At 41.9% G+C, this 13,490-nt stretch overlaps 1 protein-coding gene across 1 annotated transcript in view; it reads left to right on the top strand.

Moving 5' to 3' along the window:
- Nucleotides 1–13,490, top strand: part of LOC122789363 (tyrosine-protein phosphatase non-receptor type 13-like) — a 2,815,362-nt gene that overhangs the window by 507,285 nt on the left and 2,294,587 nt on the right. The window lies entirely within an intron of this gene.

Raw genomic sequence — 13,490 nt, 5'->3', positions numbered from 1 at the left:
CCTATATCTTTCACTCACACTATTGCTGAAGCTCTCAGTAATAACAATTTGGTCACAAGTCTATTCATAGACCTATTGAAAGCCTTCAACATGGTATACCACTCCCTACTCCTAGCCAAACTTGCCAGCCTACATCTATCTCCCACCACCCTCAAATGGTTCTCCAGCTGTCTAGCAAATGGACAACAATTGGTCAGATGTCAGTCTTCCTGCTCTACATTTTTACCCATTCATACAGGTGTTCTCCACGGGTCCATCCCGGGAACGCTTCTTTTTAATATCCTCAGCAATGACCTATATACCTCAACTTCTCATTCTACTCTTATACAATACGCTTATGATTCCACACTTACCACCACCTCTGACACACTGTCACAACTTCATTCACTCACACAGTAATCTTTCCTTTCTGTAGAAAATTGGCTAACTAAAAATCAACTCATTTTGAATCCAAAAAAGACTAAACTACTTCTCTTTCTCCCTAAATCAAGTAATCATTTTAAGCAATCTTTCACAATTTCCTGTTCTAACAAAACCATCATTACAGTAGAGCACCACACAAAACTACTTGAAATGACAATAGATGATCAACTGAAATTTGATCTGCACATGCAGCAGTCCGTCAAACTAGGTCTACTGTATCGGAATAGGAAGTTCGTAACTACTGAATCTAGATCCTCCATGGCCCAAGCCTATTTACTTCCAACCCTTCTCTATGCAGCTCCAGTTCTTACAAATCTCCAATCTTCTCTCCTTTCCAAACTTGAACAGACGTACAACAAAGTTGCTAAATTTGTAGCTCATCTACCTAATACCTCTCACCACTGTATTGCTGTAAAAAAACTTCACTGGATGGAACTTCCCCACTATCTTAAACTCTCACAACTCCACCTAACTCACTTTATACTCAACAGACCCACTGCCTGTCCCTCCCTGTCAAATACTGTGACTCAATATATCCCTCTACACCCACTAAGAAGTACTGATAAATTCCTTCTACAAACATACAAACCCAACAAAACAATTGGCAACATGTTATATAAATCCTCTGTGTCTCTTTTCTGAAACAATCTACGTAGCATCCCAAACACAAAAAACTTCAAAAAAGAATTAAGAAGTTCCCTCTGTAAGTCATGGATATGCCCTTGTCAGGACCCTACTTAATTGGATCTACCACTCTCTCCACTTCCTAGAATCACCCTCTTGTAGTTTATGCCTTAAGTATGTGACAGCTCTTACTAAACTAAAAATAAAAAATACTTTCTCCTGTATTATTTGTTACAAGTCCTCTATGTATATACTGTAAGTAGTGTTCCAACTTTACTACATGTCTTATTATACTTGTTATTTTCTTTGTTTTTCTATTTACTCAACTTTGTGATTATTGTATAACTTTTACTGACTGGTCAGTTTTGTGAAAATTATATAACTGAATAATTTGTACATTTTGCTGGAGCTTTTCTCCTGGTGTCTCCATTGAAAATGGCCTGTGTTCAGCTGGACCAACCTGGTTAACAAATGTGAAATAAAATAAATAAATAAGTAAATGGTTGTCTTTGAACATGAGACAATTGCTATTTTATCTTAGGATACCCATATCTACCAAACTGGATATGTAGAAATTTGGAAATTATATACTTTATTTATTTATTTTATTTGACATTTGTTAACGGGGTTAGACTGACTGGGTAGAGACCCTTTTTCAGTGGACACCCGAGGAGAAAAGCTCCAAAAAAGCAATTCAAATGCATACAGGAGAAAATATATTATAAAAAACACATTATAAAATAACTATTAAAAAAATGTCAAAGCGTGAATCATAAAATAGTATATTTTTTTACAAAGCATGTTGCATACCCATGTTATCTGAACCTTTGTTTGGATGGGCTACTGTAGGTAGTTGACTGGTGGTATACAGAGGTCTCCTTGGGTGGACTCGGGGGTTTGGCACTAGACTAGGTTAGGTTCTGCTAAGATTTGATAGTAGTGCTGTTTAGTGTACAAACTAGCTGATGTAAGCTTGTCTCCTCACAATGGCTTTGTTGTAGCCACTCAAAGTTACAGGTTTTAGTTCTAAGGAAAGTTTTATAGATAAAATTTACTTTCTGGGTTTTGGTTAGAATTTCAGAAATGTTTAGTTTAATGTCTTACTGACTCAAAAACAGGGGGGAAACCAGTGGCAAGGTAAACGGGCACTGGAATGCAACTTTAAGCAAGTATATACCCGTATAAAAAGTACTGAAGTTCAAGTCCTGGAGCAGAATTCACAAAACCACCAGTACTGCAATCTCATTACAGACTATGGCACCAGACTATGCAGAAATGTGCCTGTAATGCTGTTATAGGTGACTAAATGAGGCTCAAATGTGGCAGTAGATCAGTCCTACCACAACAGTGAAAGAAGCTACAAGATTGATTGAAGCCCCAGACTATGTTTAAAATATAAAGAGCTACCTTATACGTGCAATTCTACTTTTAGAAATAGAAATGCAGTGTAATATGTAAACAGTACTAAAATCTGCAGTAATACACAACCTTCACACAACGACAAATGAAACTACAAGACTAAAGTCCCAGAACAAACTGGCTAAACTATGAACAAAAAGCAGAGAGGTACAGAAAGTATCAGCACACAGGTCAGTAAGTGCACTTGGAAATATTTCAGCAGAATTTAAATAAAAGGTAGATTTCTAGAATGAGGAAGAGAATGACGGTCATTCCTTGAGGTTTCCATTTTTAACCAAGATTTGAATTTCATAAAAAGATCATTGCTCTTGTACTGTATTCCATTTGTCTACTTCGTTGTTGTCTTTTTTGTGTAACAACAGGATTTTTTAAAGTTATTTAGAAGAAGATAATATAGTGAAGATAAAAGAAAAATATTACAAATGGTTTTTTTTTTTTTTAGATACATATTTGAAAGAGTCACTCCATTACTTTGCTTTTATACAAAAGGAAATGGAACAGCAATATTTATATTTACATGTATTAAGGAAGAGCTGGATTCTTGAGACTGTGCTTGTTCTGGTAGTTCCGTTGAGATGTTTGTAAAAGATCATTAACAGTGCTTATCCCAGGCTCTGCCTGAAAGTGTACTATGCATTACCGCTGTACGTCTCAACCTCTTAGTAAGAATTTGGGGCCGGGGGGACAAAAGCACAAAAATATTGACATATTTTAAAAGTTGCTCTTACAAAATTAGAAAGTTGATTAGAATAACAGGATTTTTGTTAGCATGCATTTTCTAAAGGATAATAAGTCTGAAACTCAAATGCATGTCATTTAGTGACTTCGGTCCTCAGTGATTTGCCAGAAGACCACAAATTTTATGAGGGGTAGACAGAACATATGAGACAATTCTGGACATTCTGCGAAAATCTGGAGTTTAACATAAACTTGCTTTTTCCATTCAATATGATTTATAAGGAGCTGATGGTTTGTTTCCGTTTTTTTTTTTTTTTTTTTTACCTCTGAGTCAGTGACTTCTTTATCTTGATTTCTGTTGCTGTTAGCTGTCTTTTCCTGTTTCTGGAGAATTTAAATTTTTTTTCCAAAGGGACCAACACTGATAAATAGCTGCAATATCCAGGCACAGTCTGAAAAGCCAGTAGGATAAATACACATATTAATTTAGCCTCAGATGTTGCCTATACTAGATTAATTAAGTCACTGCTATTTCACTGCATTATGTTAAGATAAACAGTTTGTATTTTTATGTATGCAATACAGGTAATACAACAATATGAGGGAGCGTTTTTTTCAGTGAATAGTTACAGGACTAAAGTGTGAAAGACTGCTGAAGCAATCTATAATCTATCTACATATATGTATGAGTGTGTGTATATGTATGCGCACAATATGACACACACACACACTCACACACACACACACACACACACACACACACACACGTGTGTGTGTGTATGCGTGCGTGTGTGTGCATGGATGCATGAAGGTGTGCGTGGGTTAGGGTTTGAATAAGGATTAGGTAAGAGGGCAGATTTTGTTTGTGTGTGTGTAATTGTGAGCATTTAGGGTTTTGGTCAGGGAGAGGTTATGGGTTTGATTGTGTGTGTGTAATTGTGAGCATTTAGAGTTTTGGTCAGGGAGAGGTTATGGGTTTGATTGTGTGTGTGTGTGTGTGTGTGTGTGTGTGTGTGTGTGTGTGTGTGTGTGTGTGTGGTGAGTGTCCGAACTATCTTCTGTAGCGGTAAAACTGTAGGAACTGCTTTTTTAAAGTTAAAGATGCACATTAGGATTAGAATATTACTAAGGTGGAGTTGGGGAGTAATGTGTTTATATGATTTAATGACTGTTTTACATGATGCACTGCATATTTTGTGTCATCTAATTGACATGTCAACCATTCATTTTATAACCATGTATGTGTATACACACACACACACACACATATATATATATAAATTTGTACCATTGCGTTCTTTTAACTTAACCACTATTTTGGTGGACCTCAAACTATTTGTTAGGCAACTGAATCTTGCACTACAGTTTAAAGGGCAATTATATACTAACCCAGGGTTAACAAGGACTAGTACTTTATAACCCACCCCTACATCCATCCCTCAAAGTTTTTGAGGAGTTAGTGGAGACTGATTTAAGAAAATTATGCTCTAACAAGATCCATGTTCCATCTACTAATTTTGACCCTAAGTTGCAGCAGTTAACCAAGTTTTTTGCACAAGAGGGAGTTAGGGTGATGAAGCCTGACAAGGGAGGGGGGGGGTGGTCTTAATGTATAATTGCACTTACGACACCTACCTTCATAACATGCTACAGGACCCTGAACAATATTAATTGGTCTCTAAGAATGAGCTTAATTTAGCTTATTCCAAAATCAATTTTATGCTATCAGACCATCTATTACAGGGAGCTATTAATGAAAGGTTATACAACTATTTGCATGTTATCAAACCTAGGATCCCAATAATTTTTGGGATACCTAAAGTTCATAAAGGTTTAGATCCCTTGAAATTTAGACCTATTGTTTCAGGGGCAGGTAGCATCACAGAACCAATGGGTAAGTTCATTGATCACACTACAAAGAAATTTTCTTCCTCATTACAATATACATGCAAGGATTCTTGGGACTTTCTTAAAGGCCTTGAACAAAGGCTATTCCATCCTGACTTACTCATGATAACTATTGATGTTAAGTTGTCAATCTCGCCTTCATTCTTGCTGGATGGGTTTGGAGCCGATCCTCGGCTCCGACTCGGCCACTTACTAAAGCTTGAGAGCTTATTTTACCGGCTCGAGGCAACCCTATATCCCATGATGCTAGGCGATAACTCCCCAGATCTCGTTTGCCGCTTTCGCTTGCGAGGTGCGTATTTTTACCGGCTCCTGGTAAGTCTTTAAATATATAGTGTTCAGTCACCCTTTTTGGTTAATTTTTCACTCAGTTGTTTTTCAGTAGTTAGCGACTACCTCTAATTCTATTCCTGTTTATACCTTCCCTTTTTATTCCTTATATCCCTTCCCCTCCACTCTTAGGTTAGGCCTTAAGCCTGCCCCTTTCCTAATTTTTCTTAGGGATCCTGTGGAGTGTTTGGGTGTGTCAGTATCCTAATTAATATTTTTATTGTTTTTTTATAGTTTTTTGAGTGTTGTGTGTGTGTGTGTGTGTGTGTGTGTGTGTGTGTGTGTGTGTTTTCTCTTTCCTTTTGTGATCCCTCGACACTGTTATGTCGAAGGAGCCAAAGGAAACTAAGGTCTCAGGCTTTAAGAAGTGTGACTCGTGCTGTCAGAAAATGTCTCTGACAGATGGTCACACTTCTTGTGTTTACTGCCTGGGACCCCTGCACCTGCAGGACTCTTGTTCTGTGTGTCATGCATTCAGTCCAAGAGTCCTGCAGGAGCGCAGGAACAAACTTATACTGAGGGGCTTGTTAAAGCCCGAGGGCTCCCCGACTAAGTCTGCATCGGGGAGGCCTTCGAAACCAGCATAACCGTCGGCTCCAAGTACTAAGCTTTCGGCTGCTGGCTCTTCGTCTGTGCCTAGATCGGTTCTGGCTGGAGCCGATCCCTCCGAGTCACAGGCTCCGGTCTCGCCACCACTCGGTGCCGATACCTCTGAGTCCATGCATTCACTGTCGGCTCCTGCTGGAGCCGACGTGTCCTCGGCTCCTTTGGCTCCATCCATATCTAAGAAGAGGTCAAGATCCCCTTCATTGGAGTCCATCCATTCGGCTCCGAGATCTCCCCTGCTCTCGGAGTGGAGCCATCGGAGCCGATCTTCTCAGTCGTCCAGGCTCTCAGATCACGACCTTGAGAGAGTGGTAAGTAGACTGTTAAAGTCTCAGGCATTGGCCCAGATGATCTGTAGCCCGGACGGTAGCTATTACGACTCCACCTATTTTTCCTCCTTCGACTCTCCCTCAGAGTTCAGAGCCGGAGCTCCTCGGAGCCGTGACTGTTGTGGCGTCGGAGCCGATACCTCCCCCTTCGGCTCCTTCGTCTTCCGCTCCGATCTCCTCCTTGATGCCTTCATTGGACGGATCCGGGTGCCTGGTCTCTCTGGACGGCTCCGAGGGGGCAAGTGGCATCGGACCATTGTCCGACCCCGTTCTCCCTCGGAGCGTCGGCGCTGGTGAGCTCGGCCCCGACATCGGCCTCAGAGCCTTTCCTGTCGGTGCGGCCTAGGGTTCCTACCTCTTCGGAGCGGGGGCCCTCTGGCCTTTCTGATAGGGGAGCCTTCGAGGTGATGAGGAGTGTACTAGCCCCAGGGCATAGTCAACGGTCAGCTCTATCAGCTCCTCCCACAACAGTGCCTGCTGATGTCTCTTCCCACTCTCTTGCTCCCGGACCCAGAGATCCAACGCCTCAGGTTTCCCCACTGGGAATTTCTTCCTCTTCCGAGGCTTCTCCTGACCTGTCAGCAGAGCCTCCGCGTAAGAGGACATGTAAGAGGAAGCATGTGGACTCCCCTGAGTCCATTACATCTGACACCGACTTGGATGAGTCAGAGGGATCCCCAAAGTCCCCCTCTGAGGATATCTCTTTCTCAGACATCCTAGAAATCCTAAAGCAGGGGGGGAACTTGTCCTCCCTTAATCCTTCCGAGGACGAGTCGGTGTACCTGGAGGCGTTTGGTTCTCGACCCTCCACCTCCTGGGTGTCTCCGCCTTTCGAACCCCTTATGGAAGTAGTGGCTCGGAAGGCATGGTCGGCCCCGGATTCGGTGGAACCCACCCCTCGGAGGCCATCTAAATTCATCACAGCACCAGTTGACAAACAATTCCTAACAAAAGGTGTACCGGCAGATGCCATGGTGGTGGCTGCAGCCACCAAGAAGGAACTAGCTGATCCTTCAGTACCTATCCATCCTCCTAATAAAGATTCTAGGACCATGGATAGGTACGGTAAGCGGATGTTTTCTTCAGCGACCTTTGCCATGCGGTCGCTGAATTACTTGTGTCACTTCACCCGCCTTCAGAGAGATATTCTCAAAGAGCTGGGAGAAGTCTTACAGGATCCATCAGCTGCTGGGTCCCAGGATAAAATAAACTCACAGCTTGGAACCCTGAACTCGATTGTTAGCTCCTCCATGCGTCTAATTTCATATGCAGCCGATGGAGCGAGTAGGGCCGCGGGCACAGGCATGACCTTAAGGCGTCACGCCTGGATGCGGCTGTGTAATTTCGCGGACCCTTTCAAGGCGTCCTTCACAAATTCCCCTTTTGATGGTTCGGCTTTGTTCGGACCTCAAGTGAAAGACACCTTGACCAGATGCGAACAAGATGGCAAGACTCTTTCTGCCGTAGGAGTCCATTTCTCCACCCCTTCAAGACCATACCCTAAGGGTCAGAAGGGTGGGAAAATGTGGTTCTGCAAATCTCAAGGAGTCACGCCTGATGCAAGAGGTCAGTTTACCCCCAGAGGCAGAGGGGGTAACAACAACAGACGCCCTAGGGGCAGAGGGGGTCCGCAGAACCAGGGTAGCAGGGAGCCTCTCTCTGATAAACCCTTCCAGCATCCCTGAGATGTTGCCCAATTGTCCACCTTTGGAGGCAGTCGGGGGAAGATTGTCGCTGTACCCAATAGCCTGGCTTTCCCTTACTCAAGACAAATGGGTATAGTCGATCATATCCGAGGGTTACAAAATTCCCTTTATCCAAACCCCAATTCAGCAAAAGAGAACCCTTCCAGACGTTCCACCCGGTCTAAGGGAACTAGCAGTATCAGAGATATCAAAACTGCTAGCAAAAAGAGCCATCCAGCCAGTCCCAGCAGACCAACTAGGATCCGGAATCTACTCAAGGTTCTTTTTGGTACCGAAAAAGACAGGGGACTGGAGACCAATATTAGATCTCAGCAAACTAAACAAGTTTGTAAAGAGAACAAGATTCTGGATGGTCACGCTACAGTCCATTCTACCCTTTCTGGGCAAGGACAATTGGATGTGCTCCGTGGACCTTCAGGATGCGTACTATCACATCAAAATTCACAGGCGCTCCAGAAGGTTTCTCCGCTTTCGGCTGGGGACCAGTCACTACCAATTCAGAGCCCTGCCCTTTGGTCTCACTACAGCCCCCAGAGTGTTCACCAAATGTATGGCAGCGGTTACGGCTCACCTGAGACAGCAAGGATTCCAGGTGTTTCCATATCTAGACGACTGGCTCCTCACCGCCACCACCAGGCATCAACTTCTCCAAGCCAGAGCTTACACCATTCACATTTGAAGAGGGCTAGGAATCTCTATAAATTTCGAAAAGTCTGCCTTGTCAGTCTATTACCTTTATAGGCGCCAACTTGAACACCGTACAACTTTCAGCAAAGTTAACAGATCAAAGGGTCTTAGATATTCAAAACCATGTCCATGTTCTTCTTCAGAGCGACAAAATTCAGGCCAGGTATGTCCTGAAAGTATTGGGTCTTATGGCGGCCGCCATAACACTTCTTCCCCTTGCACGTTTTTACATGCGTCTTCTACAGTGGATGCTTTTCGCCCAATGGTCTTTTCAGCAACTCCCCATGCACCACAAGATCATGATAACTCCAACTTGCAAAAGTCATCTGTCCTGGTGGATATTGTCCCCTCAAGTCCATCAAGGCAGACCCTTTGTTCCTCCTCCCCCGGTTGCCACGGTGACATTAGATGCCTCCCTGATTGGGTGGGGGGGCATTTTCAGGGCAGGATGGTCCATGGCACTTGGCAACCTTTCGAACGCCACCTGCACATAAATGTCCTAGAGATGAGAGCAGTGCTTTTAACGTTGCAAGCCCTCCACGACTCTCTTCCCCTAGGAACTATTGCAATCCAAACGGACAATATGTCCGTAGTGTGGTATATCAACAAGCAAGGCGGAACCAAGTCCTGTCCCCTGTGTCGAGAGGCACTCAGACTTTGGCAATGGGCAATCTCCTCTCAGCGGTTTCTGATAGCAATGCATATCCCCGGGAAGTCCAACATCATAGCGGACAGGTTGAGCAGAGCTATACTCATGCCACACGAGTGGTCTCTCAAACAATCTGTGGCGGAAGAGATTTTTCAGAAGTGGGGCCTTCCTTGCTGCGATCTTTTTGCTACACCCCAAAACAGCAAATGCCCCGACTTCTTCACCCTTTTCCCCCTTCCAGGCCATCCCCTCAGAGACGCTCTAGTCCAAGATTGGCCTCGGGGACTTCTCTATGCCTTTCCACCCTTTCCTCTAATCCCACAAGTAATTCAGAAAGCAACCACCTTGAGAGCCAAGTTGATTCTCATTGCCCCTTATTAGACTCAACAGATATGGTTTCCGTTCCTACATCGTTATCTTTTGGTACAGCCTTGGCATCTGGACCCAGCTTCCAGATCTGTTGACCCATCAGTCGGGGCAGCTGCACCAATCCCTACATTCTCTCAACCTCACTGCTTGGTTGCTCCACTTCTGTCCTTAGCCAGGCTTCCTATGATTTCTAATCCCGTCCGGGATATCATAGTAGCTTCCCTTAAATCTTCCACCAGAAGGATTTACACTAGTAAGTGGAAACGTTTCTCCTTCTGGGCAAACGCAGGGAATATAGATCCCTTTACTGCCCCAATTCATTCGGTCTTAGACTTCCTAGCCGAAATATTTCATTCAGGGTCTTCTGTCTCTGCAGTAAAGGTTCAGTTGGCAGCCATATCGAATTTTCATACAGGCTTATCGGACCACAACATCATGTCCATTAAGCTTTGCAAAGCTTTCCTTAAAGGTGTATATTTACTTAAGCCTCCGATCAAAGACCCTCCACATCAGTAGGATCTTAATTTAGTCTTAACATCCTTGATTCTTCCCCCCTTTGAACCTGCGGTCTCCTGTTCATTGAAATTTCTTTCCTGGAAGACACTCTTCCTAGTCGCCATTACTTCTGCTAGGAGAGTATCTGAGCTTCACGCCCTCTGCATTCATCCTCCCTACTTAATCTTCCATAAAGACAGAGTTTCTCTAAGGACTAATCCATCCTTCTTACCCAAGGTGGCTTCGCAGACAAATTTAAATCAATCAATTGATCTCCCAGTTTTTTCCCAAACTATACTAATAGAGCGGAGCAAAAGCTACATTATCTAGATGTTCACCACCAGCTCCGATACTATTTGGATAGAACCAAACAAATAAGGAAGTCTGATCAACTGTTTTTATCGTACGCAGAAAATAAGAAAGGCCTTCCTGTTTCTAAGGTGACCCTATCTAGGTGGCTGTCTTCTGTGATTACATCTATTTATCAACTCAGAGGCAGGGAATTAACTTCTAAGCCAAAAGCCCATTCAACTAGAGCACTAGCTACAGCTTTTCAAGCTAGACTACCAATAGACACTATCTGTGCGGCAGCCACATGGGCCTCTCCTCATACCTTTGTTTCGCATTACAAATTGGACATGGCCTCCAGGGACAGAGCAACATTTGGTTCCACCATTCTTAAGAGTCTGTTCCAATGATCCACCCAGGATGAAGGTGCTATGGACGCGGTCCCATCCAGCAAGAATGAAGGCGAGATTGACAACTTAACATTGAGATGTTATGTACCTACCATAACGTTCCATGTTAGTTGTCTTCTCTCGCCTTCTTTCTTGCGTCCCACCCACTATCCCCCTAGCCTGGACAGACCGAGAAGATCTTCCCTTCCTTGAAGGGTTCTTATATTCCCTTATTCACCATCTAGGTGTCCTAGGATATATATAGTGTAGATAATGATCTTTGGGGGGTTTTAACCCTGTTTCTCCTCCTTCCAGTTGGAGGATTTTGTTTTATTGGCCTATGCTAGGTTTTTCAGCTTCCAAACGAGATCTGGGGAGTTATCGCCTAGCATCATGGGATATAGGGTTGCCTCGAGCCGGTAAAATAAGCTCTCGAGCTTTAGTAAGTGGCCGAGTTGGAGCCGAGGATCGGCTCTGAAACCATCCAGCAAGAAAGAAGGCGAGAGAAGACAACTAACATGGAACGTTATGGTAGGTACATAACTTCTCAATATTGTAGAACTATTCCCCAGTATCCCTCATTCCATTGGATTAGAGTGGTTTAACGACATTTTGGCCTCTGAATCAGGCCCTAGTTCTAACATTATTAGTTTAATTGTAGAACTTATGGAAGTTGTCCTTGAAAACAACTACCTTTATTTCAATGGTGAATTATTCAAACAGAAAAAGGGCGTGGCGATGGGCGCTGCCTGCGCCTCATTAAACTCCAACATAGTTTTATACTACTGGGAGAAAAATGTTATATTTTCCACGCATTGGACACAACACATAGTTCACTATCAACGTTATCTTGATGATATATTGTTATATTTTCCACGCATTGGACACAACACATAGTTCACTATCAACGTTATCTTGATGATATTTGTTTATTATGAAATGGAACTTTGGCTGTTTTTTTGGAGTTTATGAGTTATATAAATTCCACTACACATTTTTTATCCTTTACCCACAATGTTAGCAAAGATAAGCTCAACTATCTGGATGTATCAATACTGAAGGACTATTGTAATCATACTTTTCAGTCCAAATTATATAGGAAAGCCACTTTTTCTAATTCATTTTTACATTTTAACAGCGGCCATCCCTTCCACCAGAAGAAGGGTTTAGTGAAGGGGCAGTTTATTCGTGTATCTAAGATGTGCAGTACTGACCAACATTTTTTAGAAGAAATAGATTTTCTAAAAAAAACTTTTTTATGAAAGGGGTTACCCAACCCATTTAGTTAATAACCTGGCTCAGGAAGTGATTGATAATAGACCATCCAAATATTTTCCGTTGCTCGGTATTGGTCTTCAAAGGTTTGAACAGACTGAACAAACTGAAAAATTCAACCCGCACAACAGTTTTATTCACACATTTTCAGAAGACACAACAAGTGGAACATATAGTGTCTAAATATTGGCCAGTACTGACATTACATGATGATTTTAAGGATATAGTGCAGGAACACCCTAATTTTGTGAAAAGAAGGGATGTTAATTTAAAGGGCTTATTTGAAAGAAGACAGTTTTTAGACTCTGGGCATTGTCTATCAAAACTTGGCAACTACAAATGTGGGGCATGTAAGCAGTGTACCTTTGTTATAAATGATAGCTCCTTTTATCTTCCATCCCGGAAATTCAGATTTGATGCTGACCATTATTATAACTGTGGGGCAAAAGGAGTTGTATATATAGGATTATGCACACAATGTCTCAGTTTTTATATAGGAAAAACTGAGAGAACACTTAGGAAAAGAATTTATGAGCATCAATACAATATTTTTAAAAAGAAAGACACAAATGCTTTTTTCAAACACTTAGCTTTTTGCCCCAATATGCAACTTAAGTTCATGGTTCTAGAGCAGGTAACACAGGATGCTAGGGGAGGCGACTGGGAAACACGCCTTGAATACAGAGAGCTTTTATGGCAACTCAGACTTAATGCTGCAAGACCCCCGGGTCTTAATGATAATATTAGTATATCCAGCGTGCTTAAACTAAGAAAAGCTAGATTATGAATTTTATGAATTTTATAATTAGAATTTATAATTGTTTTGTATTATATTTATACGTTCGTATTTTTATTCACATATTTTTTGTAAATTTATTATCCCAGTGGTTTTTAGTAATATTTAAAAGTTTTTTAATGATTCTAATATTTATTACAAGCACTATTTATGCTCAGATAGGAGATTTATGCATCAAGTGAGGGCATTTTAATTTAATTTAATTCAACGGAATGCTTAACACATCAATTAGAAATTATGTGATCAATTACACAAGTATTTAAACATTTCAGTTGCATTATGTTTTATCTTGAGAAAGCCAGGTATTTACCTGGCGAAAGCGCTTGATTTATTTTACTTTGTTGCTTAATAAAGCTGTTCTCTAGTTCATCCAGTTTGGCCTCCTTCGTTCGTGGAGTTTATTTTACTTGGCATATCTATCTATCTATCTATATATATATATATATATATATATATATATATATATATATATATATACACACACACACACACACACACACACACACACATATATATATA

Source organism: Protopterus annectens, chromosome 14.part0 (genome assembly GCF_019279795.1).
Source record: "Protopterus annectens isolate FY-2018-M chromosome 14.part0, PAN1.0, whole genome shotgun sequence".
NCBI lineage: Eukaryota > Metazoa > Chordata > Ceratodontiformes > Protopteridae > Protopterus > Protopterus annectens.
Note: the sequence above shows the minus strand (reverse complement) of the source record. Positions and strands in the feature narration are given on the sequence as shown.